Raw genomic sequence first — 25,729 nt, forward strand, 5'->3', positions numbered from 1 at the left:
TTTTTTTTTTTTTTTTTTGAGGAGTGCAGATCTCAAAAGTAGGCCAAAGTGGAAATGGTGCTGGTCTTTGTACAGATTATTTGCTATTCAGCAACATGCAGATTCTCAACTGGACCCATCTCCACATTCAAGCATCTCCAAGGGGCACGCACAGAAGGGAAACTGTGCCCCAGAGCTAAGCTTCCACAATTTCTTCTTTCAAGTCAAGCATCTTATAGTACTGGTGGTATTCTGTGTCTGTTTCATTTATTTGCTTCTTCACTCATTATTCATTCATTCACTATTATTTATTCAGAGCTGTTGAAGTGTGAATGGTGCTAATGGAATTGAAAGATGAAAGAGACCTAGCCTTTCTCCACCAAAGATTTACACTGTAGTAACTTAACATCCAAACTATTACCATAACCATGTAAGATAAGTCTCCCCTCATCCCACTTATTTTTTCCCAATGTTTTTCCTGCTATTCCTACAGGATCCCTCTTGCTTTCCTTTTCTCTCACATCTTGCCTTACTGTTCATTCTATATTTCTCTGTTCACTGGCATTGCCACTGGTTTTTATTGTAACACTAGAATTGGTCTCATAAGCTGATAACAAGAATGCATTTCCTCTGCCGTTTTAACTAGCACCTTTCCCAGTTGAATTGTCTCTTTCAGTTTATCTGAACATTCTGAGAGATAATTGCCCAATTTTAGTTAAAGAAAAATGCCAAATGCAGTATATTCTCATGATCTGTACACAGTGGCAGCTCTTCAGTGAACAAGGAAACCTGGCAGTTTTCATCTCAGGAAAAAATGAACACTAGACAAGTGCAGCATTGCATGTGATGATGAAAAATACTGAGCATATCTGGCAGCAAACAGAGACACGTCAATGTAGAGAAACTTTTAAGTCTGGGTTGCAAAATTCAGGATATGCTACCAGGAAATAGCACAGATTCGAATCTCAAGATATGGCTGCTTGTGAGGCCCACTGCTGGTCAGAGAGGAACACATAGGTTGCTGAGTTGTGCTTTGTTTTTTTCCCCTGTGACCTCAAGGGTCCATGATGCCAGAAGCTCCAGACAACCATTGTTACTTTCACCTGACCACTATCTAGGTCACAGTCTCCATGCTCAGTTGTCCACAACACAACACTCTCCACATCCTCAGCCACTTGGCTTCAGCCATTTCCAGGATGTTTCCAACATTCTGATCCAAAACTGTAAACATCCGAAGGATGAAACATGTCATAGCAAAGGAGAACTAACTGGCTCTAACTCTTCAAACTGGCCCTTTAGGCAGGCAGAGAGGCTACTAAAAAAAAAAAAAAAAGCCTATTTCCGGAGGGTCATCTTTCCCAGAAAAATAAAAACAATACAAAACAAACCTAAAACACTTTTCAGTTCAGTTGCTCAGTCGTGTCTGACTCTTTGCGACCCCATGAATCGCAGCACGCCAGGCCTCCCTGTCCATCACCAACTCCAAGAGTTCACTCAGACTCACGTCCATCGAGTCAGTGATGCCATCCAGCCATCTCATCCTCTGTCGTCCCCTTCTCCTCCTGCCCCCAATCCCTCCCAGCATCAGAGTCTTTTCCAATGAGTCAGCTCTTCGCATGAGGTGGCCAAAGTACTGGAGTTTCAGCTTTGGCATCATTCCTTCCAAAGAAATCCCAGGGCTGATCTCCTTCAGAATGGACTGGTTGGATCTCCTTGCAGCAACACTTTTACCCTTCCTTTAAATGCAAGTTTTAGCAGCTCTATGCAGGGTGGAGTGGAGTGAGAGTTTGGGATTAGCAGATGCAAATTATTACACACAGAATGGATGAACAACAAGGTCCTACTGTATAGCATAGGGAACTATACTCTGTATCCTGTGATAAACCATAATGGGAAAGAGTATGAAAAAGAATGTATATATTTATGTATAAGTGAATCACTTTGCTGTAAGTAAAAATTAGCACAACACTGTAACTCAACTATACTTCAAGAAGATAACTTTTTTTAAATTGCTCTCAAATCTACTTTTGCCCATTCATCTCCACTTCCAGCGCTCCCATACGAGCCTTCATCATTTCCACTCTCTATGGCAACTGCTACCACCCTTCATCCAATGTTTAACCCAAATTGATAGAGCCGCCTCTCTAAAATCCATCTGATCGTCTGTGGGTTCCCATTGCCATGAGGACAGCATTCAAATTTCTCCATGTGGAATGCAAACCCCACCACCATCTGGTCCCAGGCAATCTGCAGTTTTCCTATGCTCCCCATGCACTAACTTCGCAAGATTTGCCCCAGACCAGCTGTTACTCAAGCCATTTCCCATCCAGAAATTTCTTTTACTTTCCTTACTAAATATGTCTGTCCTCTAGCACACTGTTTAAAACCAGTCTCTGTAGTTACCCTCTGTCAATAAATGATTGTGTGTGTTTATTTCCCTTCCCCTCTCATGACATAAGCCCCCCAACAAGGGGGCTTCCCTAGTGGCTCAGCTGGTAAAGAACCCGCCTGCAATGCGGGAGACCTGGGTTCAACCCCTGAGTTGGGAAGATTCCCTGGAGAAGGGAAAGGCTACCCACTCCAGTATTCTGGCCTGGAGAATTCCATGGATGCCCATGGGGTCACAAAGAGTCGGACACAACTGAGTGATTCACTTCACTTCACTTCCCTTCTCATGACCTGATCCCTGCTTACTGCTCACCTCTGTACCTGCAGCCTCTCCTCCTTGGATCTCTGTTCTGGAAGGAATGATCGTCCCTCTCCTCTAGTACATTTCTTCCACTCCCCTCTTAGGTCTCAGCCTGTAAACCATTATAATAGGTAAGCCTCTCTCCCACGGTCACTCCCAGATATGTTAAGACTCCCTGTTTCTTCTGTTTATCACATTCTAAGTAAAGAAGCAGTTGTTTAACCTCTGTCTCTTCTGATGCACTGAAAGCTCTATGAGGTCAGGAATAGGAACTCAGTCTTCACTTTGCCTGGAAGCTGACCTTGTCTGGAACTAGGTAGCTATTTACATATTGGAAGACTACAAACTGCCTAAGACAATAATGATATAAATTATATGTAACATTTTAAAAAACAAAGTTACTATAAATATTATAATAAAGACAGTAAGACTACCTTGATAACGTCATTAAAACTGCTAAGGTGGCATCATTTCCCCTCCCTAAATGACTTACCCAAAGGAATATGTCTTCAAGAAGAATCATAATTTGGGAATATTTTAAACTCATTGGAGAAAGGCCTATTTTCATTTTTTTTTAATTCTCAGAATTAATAGCTATTATGAAGCTCTATTTATCTTAAATTCATAGAATCTGACATGTTAGTGTCCTCTGGGACTGCTATGTTTAATGGATACAATAAGAATAATTTAGATTAGTTTTCTTATTTATGTATAAATTTTTCTAAAGAATTTAAAGCAGAGTTATTAAACCTATCTCCCTAAAATCTAATCAGTGTTTTTCCTTTAACTATCAATTAGTTTTACATTAAATACCACACACACAAATTAAGCACAAAATTTAAATATTTTAACCAAATTTCACCAATTCCATTCAAAAAGATGTCAGTTGGGGCCTTTAAATATATTTCAGCTTCCAACACACCACCAGCTACATTTTAGCCAGTTTAAATAAATAAATACAGTCCTGGTGTGAACTGAACAATTTCCACATGCTCTATACCTTTTCCTATGAGAAGATACTTGTTATGTCTCTTCTTTCAGACTGAAAGTTCTTTGAAGATAGAGAAGTTATAGAATTACTGTCACAGCTATAGTTTTTGAGCTAAGTGCCCAGGAAAAACACCAATGAAGGCCACTGAATCCAGCCTGGACTCCGGGCAAAAGGCTGACAAGTATCTCAAGCCCCACTCTGCCCACATCCTTCGGGGAGTCATCTTTGGAGTGGGGGTTAGCTGGATAGGCTATGGGGCTAAGCTAGGATGTGGGTCCCTTGGCTGGAGCCCCAAGGGAACCTAGACTCTTCTTCTTCATGCATCAAGCATGGTAGCAACACTGAGTGGTTGCCATCAACATTTGGACTTGGATATTAAGCTGGCTGAGATCAGACACCAGCGATTAGGGACGGTGCTGAGAAATGCCAGACTCCCAGCACAGCAAGTGGAAAGCTTGCTCGGGGACTATGTCCCTACAGGAATTGAGTCTGTGCACAGACTCTGGGAGATGAAGCCCAACACACTCATGTCACCTAGCAACCTGGGGTGAGCCTTGAGACAACTTGCTAGAAATCCTGCCTTCCATCTCCATGCGCCTCTTCTCTGTTCACAAACTCTTGATTTCAAATGACTGAGTCGCAACTTAAAACACTGGTGCTATTTTTTCTTTATGGCACTGAATACACAGTCACTTTGAAACTTGTTTGGTAGCAACCAGTCAAAAGAAATCAGTCTTTAAGTGATTATTACCTAGATGAGAACTAAAATGGAAAAGGCAAAGTGACTATTCTTTCTGTGAACATCTGCTCACACCTGTGATGTCTCCTATTCCTACAACACACCTATGAACTAGGTATTACTGGCCCTCTTTAAAAACTAGGAAAAGGAGAATCACTACACTAGATGGCCCAAGGTTCCATCATTGGTAAAAGGTAGTTTGTCAGAAGCCAATTTTTTCGGTTGATTTTCTGTGGTTCCCTTCAGTGATAACACACACACACACACACACACACACACACAACAACAGCTTGTTTTGGGGACAACAACAATACAGAGCTTTTGGATCAATACTTCAGTATTATCTGCAGGCCCCAGACAATGTGTCAATTACTTTTTTCTTTCCTATCCCATCTGATCATCCATGTGTCTCAAGTGGATTTTCTGCTCAAACTCTAATTAAATCACAAATCAATGGTTGACTGTTTTTTTTTTTTAATCAGCGGAATCCATTTTTAAATGAAAGCCTAAATCAGAAGCCCCACCTACTCCTCCTCAAATACAAGGTGCCCTTGAACATCTTCTGGAATACTGGTATTTCATAGCATGTAGACTTGGAGAGCCACTGCTTAGGTCAGGAAATGTCCTATAGGAAACAAACGAGCAAGTCCAGTGGTGAGCTTTCTGGTTTCCCAGAAGCTCTGTCTGGGACAGAAGGCCATGCCCTGAAGGAGAGGTGATGGCAGCTCATGATGTGTGAAGTGGCTGCCACAGCAAATAGAGGACAACATTTTCTCTGGAGTTTCAACTCACAAAATGGGAGAATCACCTCATTACCCCTGGATGCCTGTTACTGCAACTCAATTGTATGCTGGACAAATGTTGGTGTCATAAAAATTATGCTCTCTATATATCATGTTGAAATTGACCCAATCTCACCCTTACAATAAACTCATGAAATCACATGGATTTGCAGCTTGAGTCCCTTTGTCTTCCTGATCCGTTAACAATGCATTTATCATCAAATGAACTTAACATGATTTTGCTGCTGTTGGCTCACAATAGCGTAGGTGACCAAGGCACTGACATCACTTGGTGAATCTGATCAGGGGATAGAGACCCTGTGGGCACACAAGAGGATAGATTCTTTGAAAAAGGAGAAAAAGAGATTCAGCAGAAGGCCAGAAATCAAAACAGAAAATACAATCATGGTGCAGAAAGACCCTTTGTGACAGTGTCTCTGACCAACATGGTTCCTCTTTTGGGCAATGAGGAGGAGTGAGCATCCTTCAATTATTTATGCCTTACTGTTCACCAGAGGGTTTCACTTACTGAGTTTGTCCCTAAAGCCTAGAAAAAAGAAATAAATACTGCCATTGTCGTCATCATTTGGAGGTAAGAAAAAAGAACTTTGTGATACCCGTATTGCCCTGACTTCAATACGAGATACTGCAAATGTGTTCAACCCTTTCAATGTGGTGGGTTAACCAGACAGACTTTTCAGAAACTGTAATGTCAGACTTCATCTCTCTATGGACCCCTACGGTCAATAAATCTATACAATCCCTCTGAACCTTTAAGACTACACCAAGAGCAATGAAAGGCAATGCCAAAGAATGTTCAAACTACCAAACAATCGGGTTATTTCACATGCTAGCAAGGTAATGCTCAAAATTCTTCAAGCTAGGCTTCAACAGTACATGAACCAAGAACTTCCAGATGTTCAAGCTGGGTGTAGAAAAGGCAGAGGAATCAGAAATCAAATTACCATCATCTGCTAGATCATAGATAAAGCAAGGGAATTCCAGAAAAAACATCTACTTATGTTTCACTGACTATGCTAAAGCCTTTGACTGTGTGGATCACAACAAACTGGAAAATTCCTAAAGAGATGGAATACCAGACCACTTTAACTGTCTCGTGAGAAACATGTATGCAAGTAAAGCAGCAACAGTTAGAACATGGAACAACAGACTGGTTCCAAACTGGGAAAGGAGTACGTCAAGGCTGTACACCCTGCTTATTTAACTTTTTTGCAGAGTACATCATGTGAAATGCCAGGCTGGATAAAGCACAAACTGGAATCAAGATTGCTGGGAGAAATATCAACAACCTCAGATATGCAAGTGACACCATCTAATGGCAGAAAGCCAAGAGAAACTAGAGAGCTTCTTGATGAGGGTGAAAGAGGAGAGTGAAAAAGCTGGCTTAAAACTCAACATTCAAAAACTAAGATCATGGCATCTGGTCCCATTACTTCATGGCAAACAGAAGGGGAAAAAGAAGAAGCAGTGACAGACTTTATTTTCTTGGGCTCCAAAATCACTGCAGACAGTGACTGCAGCCATAAAGCTATGATAAACCTAGAGAGTGTATTAAAAAAACAGAAACATCACTTCACTAACAAAGGTCAGTACAGTCAAAGCTATGGTTTGTCCAGTAGTCATGTACAGCTGTGAGAGCCGGACCATAAGGAAGACTAAGCGCCAAAGAATTGATGCTTTCAAACTGTGGTGCTAGAGCAGACTCTTGAAGTCCCTTGGATAGCAAGATCAAACCAGTCCATCCTAAGGGAAATCAACCCTGAATATTCATTGGAAGGACTGGTGCTGAAACTCCAATACTTTGGCCACCTGATGCAAAGAGCTGACTCACTGGAAAAGACCCTGATGCTGGGAAAGATTTAAGGCAAAAAGAGAAGAGAGCGGCAAAGAATACGATAGTTAGATAGCATCACTGACTCAATGGACATGAATCTGACCAAACTCTCAGAGATAGTGAAGTACAGGGAAGCCTGGCGTGCTGCAGTCCATGGGGTCACAAAGAGTCAGACACGACTTAGCAACTGAACAAAGAAGAGCAATGGAATAGACCAAAACAACGTGGACTCTTCTCTTCCTAAGAACCACCCAATTTCAGTTTTCTTAGCCAAACAATAAGCCATCTCTTAACTCATGCTCCACATGTTCCACCAGTTTCATCCTGGATTCAAAGCTTTGATGTCTGTTTTTACCCTCATCTAATTATCACCTTCCTATCAAGAGCACAGAACACTGCATCAGGAACTCAGTAGGGAACCTTGAGATGTCAGGCTGCTGGGGTGGGCCTGAACTTGCCCGCAGTTCATGGAGTTACATCAGAAACATTCATGAATCAAGAGAGCAGAAAAGGACATCCGGGTAGACAGAGTCTACCTGAGTCATAAACTGTGAGGTAGAAGCCGAGCAGGACAGGAAACTCTGGCAAGAAACAACGAGAAGGAAATCTCGGATCCCATGTGGAAATTCCTCTACTCTTTTTTAAATTTTACTTCTTTTCATTTTTTTCCTAGGGTCTCTTCCTTCTTTTAAGGGCATCTATTCCATCAGGCGGAGAAGGCAATGGCACCCCACTCCAGTACTCTTGCCTAGAAAATCCCATGGACGGAGGAGCCTGGTAGGCTGCAGTCCATGGGGTTGCTGAGGGTCGGACACGACTGAGCGACTTCACTTTCACTTTTCACTTTCATGCATTGGAGAAGGAAATGGCAACCCACTCCAGTGTTCTTGCCTGGAGAATCCCAGGGATGGGGGAGCTTGGTGGGCTGCCGTCTATGGGGTCGCACAGAGTTGGACACGACTTAAGTGACTTAGCAGCATCCCATCAGGGGGACTTTACTATTTCCACCTCACTTTCTAATACCATCACATGGGGGTACAGGACCTCAGTGTAAGAATCTGGGAGGGAGGCACATTCAGCCCCTAATGCTCTGTAACACTGCACAATCAAACTACTTAATAATGCTGAGCCTGTACAAGGAGGAATAGTGATATCTCACTCAAAGAGCCATCTTAAAGGGCTGCTGTGAAACTCCAATGAGATACTACAGAAACAGTGCTTAGAATGGTACCTCATACTGTGTTCCCTTCTATTCTCTAAGGGAACATAGCTATTTCTTTCTGGGGTAGCACCTAAACAGAGGAGTAAACAGAATCTACACTGTCCAGAGAAGCATACATATAGTCCCTAGATATGGCAGGGATTCCCCTCATCTCTGCACTGTGGGCTCAGCTCTCAGTCCTTCACCCGGAGTGGTCTCCTATAAAGGGACCCATGCCCAGAGGATGCTCGATGTCAAGGCATCTGGACAGCAAGACTCTTGTGTTTACTTAGAAGCATCATATTTTAGGAAGATTGTTGACAGCTGCAGGCATTTCGAGAGGAAGATGACTAGGTTAGGAAAAGTCTGGAAACCATGGGAATTAGTGAACAATATACTATAAGTAAGGTTGCTAGATTTAGCAAATATAAATATAAGAAGTCCAGTAAAATCAGGATAAAGTGAAAAAAGAGTGACAGGCACTCAGTCGTGTCCAACTCTTTGCGACCCTATGAACAGTCCATGGAATTCTCCAGGCCAGAGTACTGGAGTGGGTAGCCTTTCCTTTCTCCAGGGGATCTTCCCAACTCAGGGATCAAACCCAAGTTTCCCGCATTTCAGGTAGATTCTTTACCAGCTAAGCCACCAAGGAAGCCCAAGAATACTGGAGTGAGTAGCCTATCCCTTCTCCAGCGGATCTGGCTGACCCAGGAATCAAACCGGGGTCTCCTGCATTGCAGGCGAATTCTTTACCAACTGAGCTATCAGGGAATCACAATAAAACAGTGAATAAACAATGAAATAAAACAGTGATAAAACAGTGAATAAACTCAGATAAACGGTGAATTATATTTCAGTATAAGTGTGCTCCATGCAGTACCTGGGGACTACTCATACTAACAATGTATTTCTTGGGTACCCGAGATTCAAATCCAACCAGGATCACTCAATTTTATCTCACAATCTTGGCTACAAGGAGTTTATAGTCTCCTATATGGAGGCCGTGCAAACTCATGAGACAGAATGTAACATCACAGTCATGAGCAGGCATTCACATTTACACCCAAACAACATGAGCTACCAGGTATACAAATTTCTGAATAAGCAATGGGAAAGTCTGGAAGTAAGGATCCGGGGAGAATTCTTCTCATTATAAAGAAAGTCATCCACACAAATATAAGGTGTAAGAACTGCCACAAAATTACTTATATCCGTAGCCTCTGGCCTGTTGTAACCTGAGGATTCCCAGAGGTAATCTTAGCATCCAGTTCTCCCAGGTCCACTGTTTACCATCTGTGTCTCCCACTGTTGTAAGTTCAAGTTGGGGGAATTATTGGGATCGTACTTTGGACTCTTATTGACTGCCCAATGGATTAAGTCTTAGGTTATCCATCTTTCCTTTAAAAGATATGAAGAAATCCTTCAAAGAAATGTGTTTGCTTCTGGGATGACAACGGCCTTCTCAAATATCCAACCTGCCACATAGTATTCCGTGAATCTATTATATTAATATGACATCTCAATACAAAGTCCCAAACATAATAATGTAAATAAGCCACTAGCAAAGGAAAAAGTGACTGTTTTCACAAATTCAGTGTGTTCCCACACTGTTCAGCTTTTCTCTAATCTTTATGCTAAGGAAAAGAAACTGCAAGAAGACACCTTATTCAAGGGAACTAAATGAGGAAGCTACCTGAGCTAGCATTTGCGATCACAGTAAGGGCCCAAAATAAACCCTTTAGCCCAGAAGAGAAGGCTCTTGTCCTGACAGTTTCCATATCTACTGCCTTACAAACCTGCCCATCCAAGGTGCTTTATCTCTGAAATTTCAAAATAAAACTCTGGTAAACCAAACATTTGTTTTTTATCTTACCTGGATAGGTAATATTCAGGACCCACAAACAACAACTCCCCAAATTAGGCAAGACCTCTCTCCCTCCAGAAGCATAAAGAGTGTGACAAAAATTACATAACTCAAGTCTGATGGAGCGTGGGGGGCCACATAAACTTTCTCAAAAGCAACAGGAGGGCTTGAGCAAAACTGACAAAAGCCACCATTTCACTGCTCTGGAAATTGTCCAAAGACAAAGGACAGACTGAGGTGTGTTCATTTGTGAAACAGTTGAACTTATGATGATAACAGAGGATCCTTGCCCAGCACGCCCCACTTCCCTGTTAGTCGGTCTAACAGGGGAGGGCAGATGGTGGACATCAGCAGCTTTTCTTTCCCTGCTGATGGAGCTCCCTTAAATAGAACATCATCAACTCAGTATCACAGTAATTCAAGTATATGCCTCAACCAGTAATGCTGCAGAAGCTGAAGTTGAATGGTTCTATGAAGATCTATCAGATCTTCTAAAACTAACACCAAAAAAGATGTCCTTTTCATCATAGTGGACTGGAATGCAAAAGTAGGAAGTCAAGAGATATCTGGAGAAACAGGCAAGTTTGGCCTTGGTGTACAGAATGAAGCAAGGCAAAGACTAACACAGTTTTGCCAAGAGAACGCACTGGTCATAGCAAGCCCCCTCTCCCAACAACACAAGAGACGACCCTGCACATGGACATCACCAGATGGTCAATAACAAAATCAGACTGATTATATTCTTTGCAGCCAAAGATGGAGTAGCTCTATACAGTCAGCAAAAAACAAGACTGGGAGCTGACTGTGGCTCAGATCATGAACTCCTTGTTGCCAAATTCAGACTTAAATTGAAGAAAGTAGGGAAAACCACTAGACCATCCAGGTATGACCTAAATCAAATCCCTTACGATTATACAGTGGAAGTGAGAAATAGATTCAAGGGATTAGATCTGATAGAGTGCCTGATGAACTATGGACAGAGGTTCATGACATTGTACAGGAGGCAGTGATCAAGACCATCCCCAAGAAAAAGAAATGAAAAAAGGCAAAATGGTTGTCTGAGGAGGCCTTACAAATAGCTGAGAAAAGAAGAGAAGCAAGAGGTAAAGGAGAATGGGAAAGATACACCCATCTGAATTCAGAGTTCCAAAGAATAGCAAGAAGAGGTAAGAAAGCCTTCCCGAGTGATCAACACAAAGAAATAGAGGAAAACAACAGAATGGGAAAGACTAGAGATTTCTTCAGGAAAATTAGAGATACCAAGGGAACATTTCATGCAAAGATGGGCTCAATAAAGGACAGAAATGGTATGGACCTAACAGAAGCAGAAGATATTAAGAAGAGGTGGCAAGAATACACAGAAGAACTATACAAAAAAGATCTTAATGACCCAGATAACCATGATGGTGTGATCGATCACTCATGTAGAGTCAGACATCCTGGAGCGTGAAGTCATATGGACCTTAGGAAGCATCACTACAAACAAAGCTAGTGGAGGTGATGGAATTCCAGCTGAGCTATTTCAAATCCTAAAAGATGATGCTGTGAAAGCGCTGCACTCGATATGCCAGCAAATTTGGAAAACTCAGCGGTGGCCACAGAACTGGAAAAGGTCAGTTTTCATTCCAAGATCAAAAAGAGCAATGCCAAAGAATGTTCAAACTACCACATAATTGCACTCATTTCATATGCTAGCAAGGACATGCTCAAAATTCTCCAAGCTAGGCTTCAACATTAGGTAAACCAAGAACTTCCAGATGTACAAGCTGGATTTAGAAAAGGCCCAGAGAAAAGAATCAGAGATCAAATTGCCAACATCTGATGGATCATAGGAAAAAGTAAGAGAATTCCAGAAAAACATCTACTTCTGCTTCATTGACTATGCTAAAGCCTTTGACTGTGTGGATCACAACAAACTGTGGAAAATTCTTAAAGACATGGTGTTAGGGAAATTAACTGAATAGTCTTGTTTAGGCTTCAGAGGCAAAGCAGAGCCAGGCTCTGACCTTGCTTCTAACCTGTCTGGATACTGCCCTGACTAGGAGTGACTGTGAGTGACTGCCTGCTGTGAGTGCAAGACTTGCAGCACCAAGGAAATGAGGGGGGAGGAATCTTGAGATTATTGAACCCCTGGAGAGGGCCTGGTCAACCAAGCCCCAGACTTAGCAGCATTCCAAGTTTTATAAGACAAAACAACAGCATTAACAAAGAACCAGGTTTGCAATTTGGCCACAGATTGATGGTGATATAAGTTTTCATCCATCCTGGGATTATAAGCATGAACCCTGAACTGCAATCTTTGAAGTCTCATGCACAGAGTGGACATGCTGCTTGGGACCCTTTCCCAGCTGGGACTCCAGGTGTGCTGTGACACAGGACTTCCCAGTGCTATTTAAGTCTGGATGTTGGTCAAAACCCAAATTGGTGATGTATCCTCTGCTCTTTCTATTTCTCTTTCCTTTTAAAGTTAGTATGTTGAAAGCAAGCTATATAATTCTCTAATAAATATGTGCATTATTTATTTGTATATAACAAGTGGCTCATTTTGTTAACAAATGAACCTAACATGAAAGTGAAAACTTTAAGCAAAACAGATGAGAATACCAGACCACTTTACCTGCCTCCTGAGAAACCTGTATGTGGGTCAAGTGGCAACAGTTAGAACTGAACATGGAACAACAGACTGGTTCAAAACTGGGAAAGGAGTGCATCAAGGCTGTATATTGTAACTCTGTTTATCTAACTTATGCACACAGTACATCATGAGAAATGCCAGGCTAGATGAATCACAAGCTGGAATCAAGATTTCCCAGAGAAATATCTATAACCTCAGATATGCAGATGACACCACCCTTGTGGCAGAAAGGAAGAGGAACTAAAGAGTCTCTTGATGATGGTGAAAGAGGAGAATGAAAAAGCTAGCTTAAAACTCAACATTCAAAAAACTAAGATCATGGCACCTGGTCCCATCACTTCATGGCAAATAGATGGGGAAAAAGTGGAAACAGTGACAGACTAGTTCTTTGGACTCCAAAATCACTGCAGATGGTGACTGCAGCCATGAAATTAAAGACACATGCTCCTTCAAAGAAAGGTTATGACCAACCTAGACAGTGTATTATAAAGCAGAGACATTACTTTGCCAACAAAGGTCCGTACAGTCAAAGCTATGGTTTTTCCAGTAGTCATGTATGGATATGAGAGTTGAACCATAAAGAAGGCTGAGAACCAAAGAATTGATGCTTTTGAACTGTGGTGTTGGAGAAGACTCTTGAGAGTCCCTTGGACTGCAAGGAGATCCAACCAGTCCATCCTAAAGGAAATCAGTCCTGAATATTCATTGGAGGGACTGATGCTGAAGCTGAAGCTCCAATATTTAGCTACCTGATGTGAAGAGCAGACTCATTGGAAAAGACCCTGATGCTGAGAAGATAGAAGGCAGGAGGAGAAGGGGACGACAGAGGACAAGATGATTGGATGGCATCACCAACTCAATGGACATGAGTTTGAGCAAGCTCCAGGAGATGGTGAAGGGCAGGGAAGCCTGGTGTGCTGCTGTCCATGGGCTGGCAAAGAGTCAGACACAACTGAGCTACTGAACAACAAACGTTAATTCAATGGTGAGCTCAATGGCAAGGAAACAAAACCAACTAGCTCCACTCTGGAACTGGGAATGGATCAGCTGACTAGCCAGGGATTTAACAATGAGTTCTCAGAGATCAAAGAGCCACAGGGGCCTGAAATCTCTCCATTTATCCTGGGTGAACCAGAGGCTGAGACCCATACACAACTGAATGATTCACTGCAAATAGACTCCGGGAGGTTTTCCGAGGTAGAGCAAATATTCTAAGATTGGATTGAAGTTATGGTCGTACAACTCTATAAATGTATTGAAACTAACTGAATATTTACAAGGGGTGAATTTTTATGGTATATAATTTATACCTAAAGAATGCTATAACAAATTCACACAATTCCATATGAAATATATGCATTAATTTCCCTACGTACTAACAAGCTCCATTCCAAGAGTTCATAAGTCCAATTTGTTCCTAAGTCCAACCAAGTTAACCTAGGTACCCAACTAACATATAGTACTGTACTGTGATAGGCTTATAACACTTTTCACACAAAAAATCCATAACAAACAAACAAAAAATAAAGAAAACAGTTTTAATCTTATAGTACCGTACCATGAAAAAAGTATGGTAGTGCAAGAACTGGCATATGGGGCTGGCAAGCACGTTTACATCTTTGAAAGTTTGAAACTTGGAAGTTCATATGTAGGGGACTTGCTGTGTAACAATTCAAAAGAAAAGATGCAATCCACATATCTGGATACCAAATGAATCTGAAGATATTAAGTTAGGCTTTATTTAAAAGATTTTAAAGTAATAGCTACATGAATTTTTTAAGTATTATAAAAATTTAATAATTTTTTATTGACGTGTTATATAATAGAAATTTAAGACCAGTACTGCCCAGTATAAATTTCTGCAATGGTGGAAAACCATGGCAGTGCAATCCAGCGTGTTGGCTCCTATTCTCAGGGGGCTGTTTTGCTTACTTGAAACACGGCTAGTGTAACTAGGAAACAAAATTTTTTATTCTATTTCATCATAATTAATTTCAAGTTAAAACGCCATTTTTGACTACTGGCTACTTTATGTGATAACAAAAGGCTAGAAAGAGGCCAAATATCCATGTAATTTTGTTTATGAAAAATGGCCAGTTAACACAACACTGTAAAGTGACATTTGATAGTTGGATGGTTTGAAGTAGAATGTGCTCTGCTGCTGCTGCTAAGTCGCTTCAGTCGTGTCCGACTCTGTGCGACCCCATAGGTGGCAGCCCACCAGGCCCCGCCGTCCCTGGGATTCTCCAGGCAAGAACACTGGAGTGGGTTGCCATTTCCTTCTCCAATGCATGAAAGTGGAAAGTGAAAGTGAAGTCGCTCAGTCGTGTCTGACTCTTAGGGACCCCATGGACTGCAGCCTACCAGGCTCCTCCGTCCATGGGATTTTCCAGGCAAGAGTACTGGAGTGGGGTGCCGTTGCCTACTCCCAGAATGTGCTCAGTCGTGTCCAACTCTTTGAAACACCATGGAGCGTAGCCCGCCAGGCTCTTCTGTACTTGGAATTTTCCAGAAGAATACTGGAGTGGGTTGCGGCTTACTACTCCAAGGAATCTTCCTGACCCAGGGACTGAACCCACATCTGAGTCCCCTGCATTGGCAGGCACTCTACCACAGTGCCACCTAGGAAGCCCCTCCTTCCTAGGTGGCAAAAAGCAATTATACCACAGTAAAAATTAATTTTTTTAAAAGTGGCCAATTTAAAACAATGGGAAATGAATGGATAGTAAAGGAATATATTTTTAAGGACTTCAACTCAAGAAATGCAAATTAAGGTAATGTGATACTACTTTTACCCAATTAAATCGGCAAAAGAAAAATACATTGCCCATTAGTCCAAAAATTTTTCACTAACAGATGGAGGAACTTGATTTTTAAGACACTGATTGAATAAATCAAAGAATCTGGCTTCTGGAGGGGAAATTGACTCTGTGTATCAAATAATTTAAAATTATGCTTTTAGTTGATTCAGAAATTCCACTTGTTGGAAATGACCCTAAGAAAATAATTTAAACTCAGTACAAATGTGCTCACTACTGTGTTTACAATAACAAAACACTGGTAGTAAATTAAATATTCAAGAATATAAAACTAGTGAAATAAATTAACCATTGTATTGGTAGAATTATAGCGTATTAGTATTTTAATATTTTTTGTTTAAACTTAAAATGTTTGTTAGTAAACGTAAAAAGTAGGTTGCATAACATTAGAAAGTGTGATTTTATTTCTGAAATCTTTATGTTTGCCGGTCTGTATATCTAGAAGCCAAGGAAGTCAGAGGAGCAGCAGGACTCATGTACAGGTGATGAAACTATGAGCATATCAATTAGGGAATCTCTGTTGGCAAGCACAGAAATCAATTCCAGTTCCATTATGCAGACACTGTTTACTTAAGAAGACTGAAAAAAAAATGGATTAACCTATATTGAATCTAACCAAGGGGGAAAGAGAGAGGGAGAGAAAGAGAACAAGAAGCACAAAAAAGTAGGAGAATTACTGGGTTGGCTAAACAGTTCATTTGAGTTTTTCCATAACATTGTATGAAAAAACCCAAATGAACTATTTGGCCAACCCAGTACATGATATACAACTCTACATATGGCTCTACGAAAACAACTTTAAACATCTGGAAGCCTTCTGATGGTCCAGACAGTAGGTCTTTAGCTGCTGGACTATAAGATTGTCCGGCACATCTATAGAGAAGAGACCAGGTAGCAAGGGTCAGAGGTGTGAGAGAGAGTTCAGGCATCACATTAGAAGCCATGTACTGAGGGGTATCCAAGTGTTTCAGTAATGTTAAACAACCACCACAGCTGTACTCATGCAAGCAGGTTGACTATCAGCTTTGTCTGTATCTACATCCAAACATCCCATATTTACTATTTCTTTTCTTCATAAGGTTTCTGTCCTTTTGTTAGAAGCATGCTTCAAATATATATATTTTAGGAGAGAAGAAAATATTAACACATGGATTATTCTAAGAATTATTTAAATTCCTCAAAATTTAGATAGATAAGACTGATAAATAGGGATATAAACATAGAGATATATTTGTCAAATAATACCATTCCAAAATTTAAAACTCTTGTTTCAATTATTTTTTTTAATTTTTTTTTATTTTTAAACTTTACAATATTGTATTAGTTTTGCCAAACATCGAAATGAATCCGCCACAGGTATACCCGTGCTCCCCATCCTGAACCCTCCTCCCTCCCCATACCCTCCCCCTGGGTCGTCCCAGTGCACCAGCCCCAAGCATCCAGTATCGTGCATCGAACCTGGACTGGCCACTCGTTTCATACAAGATATTATACATGTTTCAATGCCATTCTCCCAAATCTTCCCACCCTCTCCCTCTCCCACAGAGTCCATAAGACTATTCTATACATCAGTGTCTCTTTTGCTGTCTCGTACACAGGGTTATTGTTACCATCTTTCTAAATTCCATATATATGTGTTAGTATAATGTATTGGTGTTTTTCTTTCTGGCTTACTTCACTCTGTATAATAGGTTCCAGTTTCATCCACCTCATTAGAACTGATTCAAATGTATTCTTTTTAATGGCTGAGTAATACTCCATTGTGTATATGTACCACAGCTTTCTTATCCATTCATCTGCTGATGGACATCTAGGTTGCTTCCATGTCCTGGCTATTATAAACAGTGCTGCGATGAACATTGGGGTACACGTGTCTCTTTCAATTCTGGTTTCCTCAGTGTGTATGCCCAGCAGTGGGATTGCTGGATCATAAGGCAGGTCTATTTCCAGTTTTTTAAGGAATCTCCACACTGTTCTCCATAGTGGCTGTACTAGTTTGCATTCCCACCAACAGTGTAAGAGGGTTCCCTTTTCTCCACACCCTCTCCAGCATTTATTGCTTGTAGACTTTTGGATCACAGCCATTCTGACTGGTGTGAAATGGTACCTCATAGTGGTTTTGATTTGCATTTCTCTGATAATGAGTGATGTTGAGTATCTTTTCATGTGTTTGTTAGCCATCTGTATGTCTTCTTTGGAGAAATGTCTATTTAGTTCTTTGGTCCATTTTTTGATTGGGTCATTTATTTTTCTGGAGTTGAGCTGTAGGTGTTGCTTGTATATTTTTGAGATTAGTTGTTTGTCAGTTGTTTCATTTACTATTATTTTCTCCCATTCTGAAGGCTGCCTTTTCACCTTGCTAATAGTTTCCTTTGTTGTGCAGAAGCTTTTAAGCTTAATTAGGTCCCATTGTTTATTTTTGCTTTTATTTCCAATATTCTGGGAGGTGGGTCATAGAGGATCCTGCTGTGATGTATGTCAGAGAGTGTTTTGCCTATGTTCTCCTCTAGGAGTTTTATAGTTTCTGGTCTTACGTTGAGATCTTTAATCCATTTTGAGTTTATCTTTGTGTATGGTGTTAGAAAGTGTTCTAGTTTCATTCTTTTACAAGTGGTTGACCGGTTTTCCCAACACCACTTGTTAAAGAGATTGTCTTTAATCCATTGTATATTCTTGCCTCCTTTGTCAAAGATAAGGTGTCCATATGTGCGTGGATTTATCTCTGGGCTTTCTATTTTGTTCCATTGATCTATATTTCTGTCTTTGTGCCAGTACCATACTGTCTTGATAACTGTGGCTTTGTAATAGAGCCTGAAGTCAGGTAGGTTGATTCCTCCAGTTCCCTTCTTCTTTCTCAAGATAGCTTTGGCTATTCGAGGTTTTTTGTATTTTCATACAAACTGTGAAATTATTTGTTCTAGCTCTGTGAAGAATACCATTGGTAGCTTGATGGGGATTGCATTGAATCTATAGATTGCTTTGGGTAGTATACTCATTTTCACTATATTGATTCTTCCAATCCATGAACATGGTATATTTCTCCATCTCTTAGTGTCCTCTTTGATTTCTTTCACCAGTGTTTTATAGTTTTCTATATATACGTCTTTAGTTTCTTTAGGTAGATATATTCCTAAGTATTTTATTCTTTCCGTTGCAATGGTGAATGGAATTGTTTCCTTAATTTCTCTTTCTGTTTTCTCATTATTAGTGTATAGGAATGCAAGGGATTTCTGTGTGTTGATTTTATATCCTGCAACTTTACTATAATCATTGATTAGTTCTAGTAATTTTCTGGTGGAGTCTTTAGGGTTTTCTATGTAGAGGATCATGTCATCTGCAAATAGTGAGAGTTTTACTTCTTTTCCAATTTGGATTCCTTTTATTTCTTTTTCTGCTCTGATTGCTGTGGCCAAAACTTCCAAAACTATGTTGAATAGTAATGGTGAAAGTGGGCACCCTTGTCTTGTTCCTGACTTTAGAGGAAGTGCTTTCAATTTTTCACCATTGAGGATAATGTTTGCTGTGGGTTTGTCATATATAGCTTTTATTATGTTGAGGTATGTTCCTTCTATTCCTGCTTTCTGGAGAGTTTTTTATCATAAATGGATGTTGAATTTTGTCAAAGGCTTTCTCTGCATCTATTGAGATAATCATATGGTTTTTATTTTTCAATTTGTTAATGTGGTGTATTACATTGATTGATTTGCGGATATTGAAGAATCCTTGCATCCCTGGGATAAAGCCCACTTGGTCATGGTGTATGATCTTTTTCATGTGTTGTTGGATTCTGATTGCTAGAATTTGGTTAAGGATTTTTGCATCTATGTTCATCAGTGATATTGGCCTATAGTTTTCTTTTTTTGTGGGATCTTTGTCAGGTTTTGGTATTAGGGTGGTGGTGGCCTCATAGAATGAGTTTGGAATTTACCTTCCTCTGCAATTTTCTGGAAGAATTTATTTATTTTTTAATGATGTATAAATATTTTTCTTCTGACTCCTAAGTGCAAATTTTGCTACTGAGGAATCTGACAGCAGTCACAGTTTGTGTTGTTTGTGTGTTTACCCTCCTTTGGCCTGCAGGTATATATGGTTTATATCCTTAGAGTGCACAGGTCTTAAATACCAGGTATGCCTGGGAGATGGTGCCTTTTCTGATTAATTTAGACTAGAACTCTCAACATGTTCAGTCTGGAAACCCTGATCTTTCTTTCTCAGAGTTAACTTTACTATTTATTTATTGTCTCTACTCTTTGTTCCTTCTTTTACTGCTGAAATGCATATATTAATAAGTTGAAAGTCTAGGTCCCCCAAGGCTCCAATCTTCTCCCTTATGAATATCAGCTCCTTTTATTCTTAGTCCATGTTTTCAGAGGTTTCTGGCACTTGATCCTTCAGAGAACTATTATAATTGAGGTCTCAATAATGGCCAGTCTGTTCTTCAACTAACTTGCAAAATGTTTACTTGTGAAGATAGGTTTTGTTGTGCAAGAAAGTCTCTTTGCTGCTGTACTTGAAACCCTTTCAGTTCAGTTCTGTTCAGTTGCTCAGTCGTGTCCGACTCTTTGCGACCCCATGAATCGCAGCACGCCAGGCCTCCCTGTCCATCACCAACTCCTGGAGTTCACCCAGACTCACGTCCATCGAGTCAGTGATGCCATCCAGCTATCTCATCCTCTGTCGTCCCCTTCTCCTCCTGCCCCCAATCCCTCCCAGCATCAGAGTCTTTTCCAGTAAGTCAACTCTTCGCATGAGGTGGCCAAAGTATTGGAGTTTCAGCTTCAGCATCATTCCCTCCAAAGAAATCCCAAGGCTGATCTCCTTCAGAATGGACTGGTTGGATCTCCTTGCAGTCCAAAGGACTCTCAAGAGTCTTCTCCAACACCACAGTTCAAAAGCATCAATTCTTCGGCGCTCAGCCTTCTTCACAGTCCAACTCTCACATCCATACATGACCACAGGAAAAACCATAGCCTTGACTAGACAGACCTTTGTTGGCAAAGTAATGTCTCTGCTTTTCAATATGCTATCTAGGTTGGACATAACTTTCCTTCCAAGGAGTAAGCGTCTTTTAATTTCATGGCTGCAGTCACCATCTGCAGTGATTTTGGAGCCCCCAAAAAATAAAGTCTGACACTGTTTCCACTGTTTCCCCATCTATTTCCCATGAAGTGACGGGAGGACATGCCATGATCTTCGTTTTCTGAATGTTGAGCTTTAAGCCAACTTTTTCACTCTCCACTTTCACTTTCATCAAGAGGCTTTTGAGTTCCTCTTCACTTTCTGCCATAAGGGTGGTGTCATCTGCATATCTGAGGTTATTGATATTTCTCCCAGCAATCTTGATTCCAGCTTGTGTTTCTTCCAGTCCAGCGTAGATGCCTTTATTTATTTACTTACTATAATGCTATTTTCCATCTATCTTCTTCTACCAATTCTACTCCACTGGTTGTGATTATTTTTCTTTTTTCCTTTCTGACCTATGGTTCCCAAGTCAACTCTGTTATCAAAGAATAGTGATCTTTCTCAGCCCACTGGTCTAAGTAATGGCTATTGGAATGATCTAAATGGTGATGGAAAGACACAAGCATTTTTCCCACGGACCTGCAATTCAGAGGCAAGACACTTCCCTGAGAGTGGTGAACATCTTTCCATGTGTTTACCTGGTTGTTGTTGTTTAGCCACCAAGTTGTGTCTGACTCTTTGTGACCCCAGAGACTGTAACCCACAGGCTCCTCTGTCCGTGGGACTTCCTAGGCAAGAATACTAGAGTGGTTTGCCATTTCCTTCTCCAGGGGATCTTCCCTACCCAAGGATCAAACCTGTATCTCCTGCTTGGCAGATATATTCTTTACCACTGAGCCACCTGGGAAGCCCATGTGCCTACTTACCTTCAGTTTATTCTATTTGTGAATTTCTCAACTTCTTTCACCCATTTTCACACTAGATCAATTCATTATTTTTATCTATATTCTAGATACTAGACCTTTATTGGCTATGTGGTTTGTTTTTTCCCAGACCACAGGTTGTCTTTTCAACCTCTTAACACTATCTCTTGTAGAATGAAAGTATTTAATTCTAATAAAATCCAATTTATTGATTTTTTTTTTTTTTAGTGAATCATGAGCTTGGTATAATGACTAAAAATATTTCCCACACCCTTGGTCTCACAAACTTTATATCATTTCTTCTAAAAGTTATACTTATTAACAAATCTATAATTTATTTTGAGTGAATTTGGATATATGATAAGAGGCTTGGGTTTACTTTTTCTTAATTGGCCTTACGTTTTTTAGAGCAAATTATGTTTGACAGCATTTTTACTCTCAGTTGATGATCTTGCTTCTTAATTCACTGAAAAAACTGAAGTAATCAGAAGATCATTTCTCATGACTTTTATAACTCACCTATGTATTGAACAACATTTATATTCATATGCTGTGCCTTCCCTCACGTTACAACAGATTAATATCTGCCTTCCCTTATAAAGCATCCTCCCCTCCTCTCTTACTTACACAAGGACAGCACTCCAGCAATATTTCACTCTCTCGAATAGTATCAGTTTCCTCCATCAGTTGGATTATTCATATTAACATATGAACATACTGCTATTTATTCTATAGTAAAGTCTATCTTGCAACTAGAGATTATCATACTAAGTGAAGTAAGTCAGAAAGAGAAAGACAAGTACCATATGAAATCACTTATATGTGGAATTAAAATATGGCACAAGTGAGCCGATCTACAAAACATAAACAGATTCACAGACACAGAAAACAGACTTGTTTTAACATTTGCCGGGGGGGTGGGGGAGAGGGTTGGACTGGGAGTTTGTTTGGGGCTGGTAGGTGCAAACTATTACATTTAGATAAACAACAAGGTCCTACTGTTATAGCACAGGGAACTATATCCAATCTCCTGGAATAAACTATAATGGAAAAGAATATTCAAAAAGAGTGTATGTATATGCAAAACTCAATCACTTTGCTATACAGCAAATCAACTATACTGTATACTGCTATACTGTAAATCAACTATACTTCAATTTAAAAAATCTAAATCTATCTTGCACATGCTTTCCCTTCAAACTGCTACCCATTTATTTGTTCCCCTTCTCATGAGAAGTATTTCAAATTGATGATTGTAGTCATTGTCTCCATTTCTTTTTATTTTGTCTTACACTCGTGCTAATCAGTGATTTCCCATTATTCCATTGAAATCCTGTTTTTAACAGCCTTTGTGTTATTAATCCAATGCTCAAATCTCAGTCCCTATCTCATTAGAACAGCAGTTTACATCATGGATCCTTCCCTCCTCCTAGAAACAAAATCACGTTTTGGGCTCTAGGTTTTACTCCTACTCCATCGGTTGCTCTTTCTCGGGTCACTTTTTTATTGTTTCCCTATTTCTCTAAATCCCTAGGGATTTTCAAACTGAAATAAAAGTCACAGATATTTATCTTCCTTCAATAACCAGTCCACAGCCTCCTTCTCAGTACCATGCTCAGGACTCTTATGCCCTTCACCAGGAACAAATCTACTCTTGCCCACAGACTTTGCTGTGTCCTAACAGAGATGCTTGGTGCAGATCTGGATCCCATGGCTCAGAAAGCTCAAAGTGGTTCTATGATGCATCAAAGAGAAGATTCCCCCTTAAGATGTGAGGGTCTTAGGGTTGTGAGAGGGTAGGTAACCCAGAGGCAACACCAAAGCATCTGCAATTAATGGACTGCACAGTAGTGAAATTCCTTCACATGCTTAAATAACATGAGAGTCTGCTTTTTGTGATCTTGAAAGACCAATTTGCAGTCAAGTGTAGGGCAGAGTGACAAACGATGATGACTAGAATTCAACTGTGCTTTAAAGGGTCCTGTAATGGGACTTCCCTGGTGATCCAGTGGTTAGGACTCCACGCTTCCACCGCAGGGGGCAAAGGTTCAATCCCTGGTCGAGGAACTAAGATCCCTGCAAGCTATATGGTGTGGCAAAAAATAAATAAATCAAAATAAAGTGTCCTATAGCTAGGGTACCCACCTCTCTTGCTGAAGATAGAACACATCAACGATAAGTAATCTTTCTTCTCATGATTTGTTCTCACACAGAGGGGTTTCTTGGCAGGGATCCCTAATAAAAATGTATTATTTTTTCCATTCTTCATTTTGGCCTTCATTAGTTTCCTGTAGAGCTTCTCCCTTTACATCCTTTCACTTTATTAAAGCTCATCTTGCGGAAATTATCTTACACTAAGGAACATAAATAAACTTTTATTTAGCAAGCTGTGGAAATCAGGGACATGTAGCAAAGAGGACTGAGCTCATTAAGCAGCAAAGTCACTGATGCTCTTTCACTCATTACTCATCCATTCCACTGATCACTTTAACAGGAGGGGAGGCACCACTTCTCCCCTGGATCATCGCATCCTTCTCTACGGGTGTCACAGAAGATAGGAGGCAGGCCAGCCTGTGGGCTTTGGTGCTTCAGGAGACACAATGGGAGTGCCATCGCTGATGGCTCTGGGATTGGGTATTAGCTCTCGGACTCTTCCCTGCCCTTCTCGCTCTGGAGCAGAAGCACCAGAGGCACCGCTGACTTTAGAAGATTCTCTGAAATCGGGGCTCTGTACTCCACATCTGGTGGGCACTAGTTCAGGGGATCTGCAAAAGCAGCCTCATTCATTTCTATTGTGCCCTAGTTTATTTCTGCTCTAAACCTGTGTTTACAGAGTGAGCTCAGCACTGACTCTTCCACTGCTACTGCCGGAAGCATCCTTTAGTCCAAATAATTGAAAGAACTTGTGATCCATTTCATCACAAGACTTGTTCAAGTTCTTGTAACAGGAAAAAGGGAGAAACTGATCTTCAGACTCTGAGTCAGGTAGGGAGCTTGTAAGACTCTTCTAATTACACATGGGAACAGACAGCAAGAAACCATCATCTGTGTTTACACAAATGCCTGGCAAATTTTCAGCTACCAAATCACAGGGAAAAGCTGCTTGAGGAAAAAACAACTTTTAAGAGAAATACAATTGATTTATTAAAACATTATTATCTTCAGGTGTATAGTGGCAAGAGTCAGTATTTACAATTCATTTTTCTATTAAAAGTTATTACAAGGCAATGGCTATGATGCCCTGTGCTAGACAATATATCCTTGCTGCTTCTCTATTTTATACATAGTAGTTAATGCTTGAAGTTGACTTACCTGAAATATAGACTATGTGGCATATATGAAATTCACCTTGGTGAATGGGGTGAGGTGACACCTCACAGGAGTGGACCACCATCCTCTGGAGCAGCCGGTTTTTGTTTGTGTTTTGGCCACATGGCATGTGGGATCTTAGTTTCCAGACTGAGAATCGAACCTGGGCCCCCTGTATTGGAAGTGTGAAGTCTTAGCCACTAGACCACCAAGGAAATCCCTAGAGAAGGAGGCTTGCAACAGAGCTGTTCCTTTCTAGAACAGCAATATAATAGGTGCCACAAGGTAATTCCGTGTAGTTATTTCTTTAACAAGGGGAAATGATTCCCCTGGTAACAACTCCTGTGAAGAAATCTAGTAATGTTGTAATCTCAGCTATGTGTCAGGCACAATCCTAAGACTTTACTTCTGTGATGATATCAAATCTCTGAAATAACTGCATACGTTTGGTATTACTGTTACCCAGACCCCATTCCATTTCACCTGTGAGAAAAGAAGGACCAAGCAAAACATCCTACAGCTAGTAGGCAGCCGTGTCAGGAGTGAAAACAAGGCTGCTTAACTGGAAAGCTGTTGTGTTTGAAACCTACCCTCCAACACGTGAAAAGTCACGATCACAGTCTTTACATATTCATCCTGGGTAAAGGAGATGATATATGAAAGTCTCAGTCTCAGTTGTGTTGGACTCTTTGCGACCCAATGGACTACAGCCCTCCAAGCTCCTCTGTCCATGGAATTCTCTTGACAGCAATAATGGAGTGGGTTGCCATTCCTTTCTCCAGGAGATCTTCCTGACCCAGGGATCGAACCCAGGTCTCTTGCCTTACGGGCAGATTCTTTACTGTCTGAGCCACCAGGGAAGTACCAAAGAAGATGAAATACAAGTCATCAAAGTAAGCAGCAGGTTGAGATTAGGAGAAGTGGAGGAGTTGGTGCCTGAAGTTAGAGGGTAAGAGTCTAGAGAGATTACAGCAAACTCAT

The 25,729-nt window shown here is 40.6% G+C and overlaps 1 long non-coding RNA gene across 4 annotated transcripts in view; it reads right to left on the reverse strand.

Annotated features, from left to right (window-relative positions):
- Positions 1-25,729, reverse strand: part of LOC129634894 (uncharacterized) — a 126,395-nt gene that overhangs the window by 80,924 nt on the left and 19,742 nt on the right. The window lies entirely within an intron of this gene.

The sequence above is a fragment of the Bubalus kerabau genome, chromosome 20 (genome assembly GCF_029407905.1).
Source record: "Bubalus kerabau isolate K-KA32 ecotype Philippines breed swamp buffalo chromosome 20, PCC_UOA_SB_1v2, whole genome shotgun sequence".
In the NCBI taxonomy this organism is placed as follows: Eukaryota; Metazoa; Chordata; class Mammalia; order Artiodactyla; family Bovidae; genus Bubalus; species Bubalus kerabau.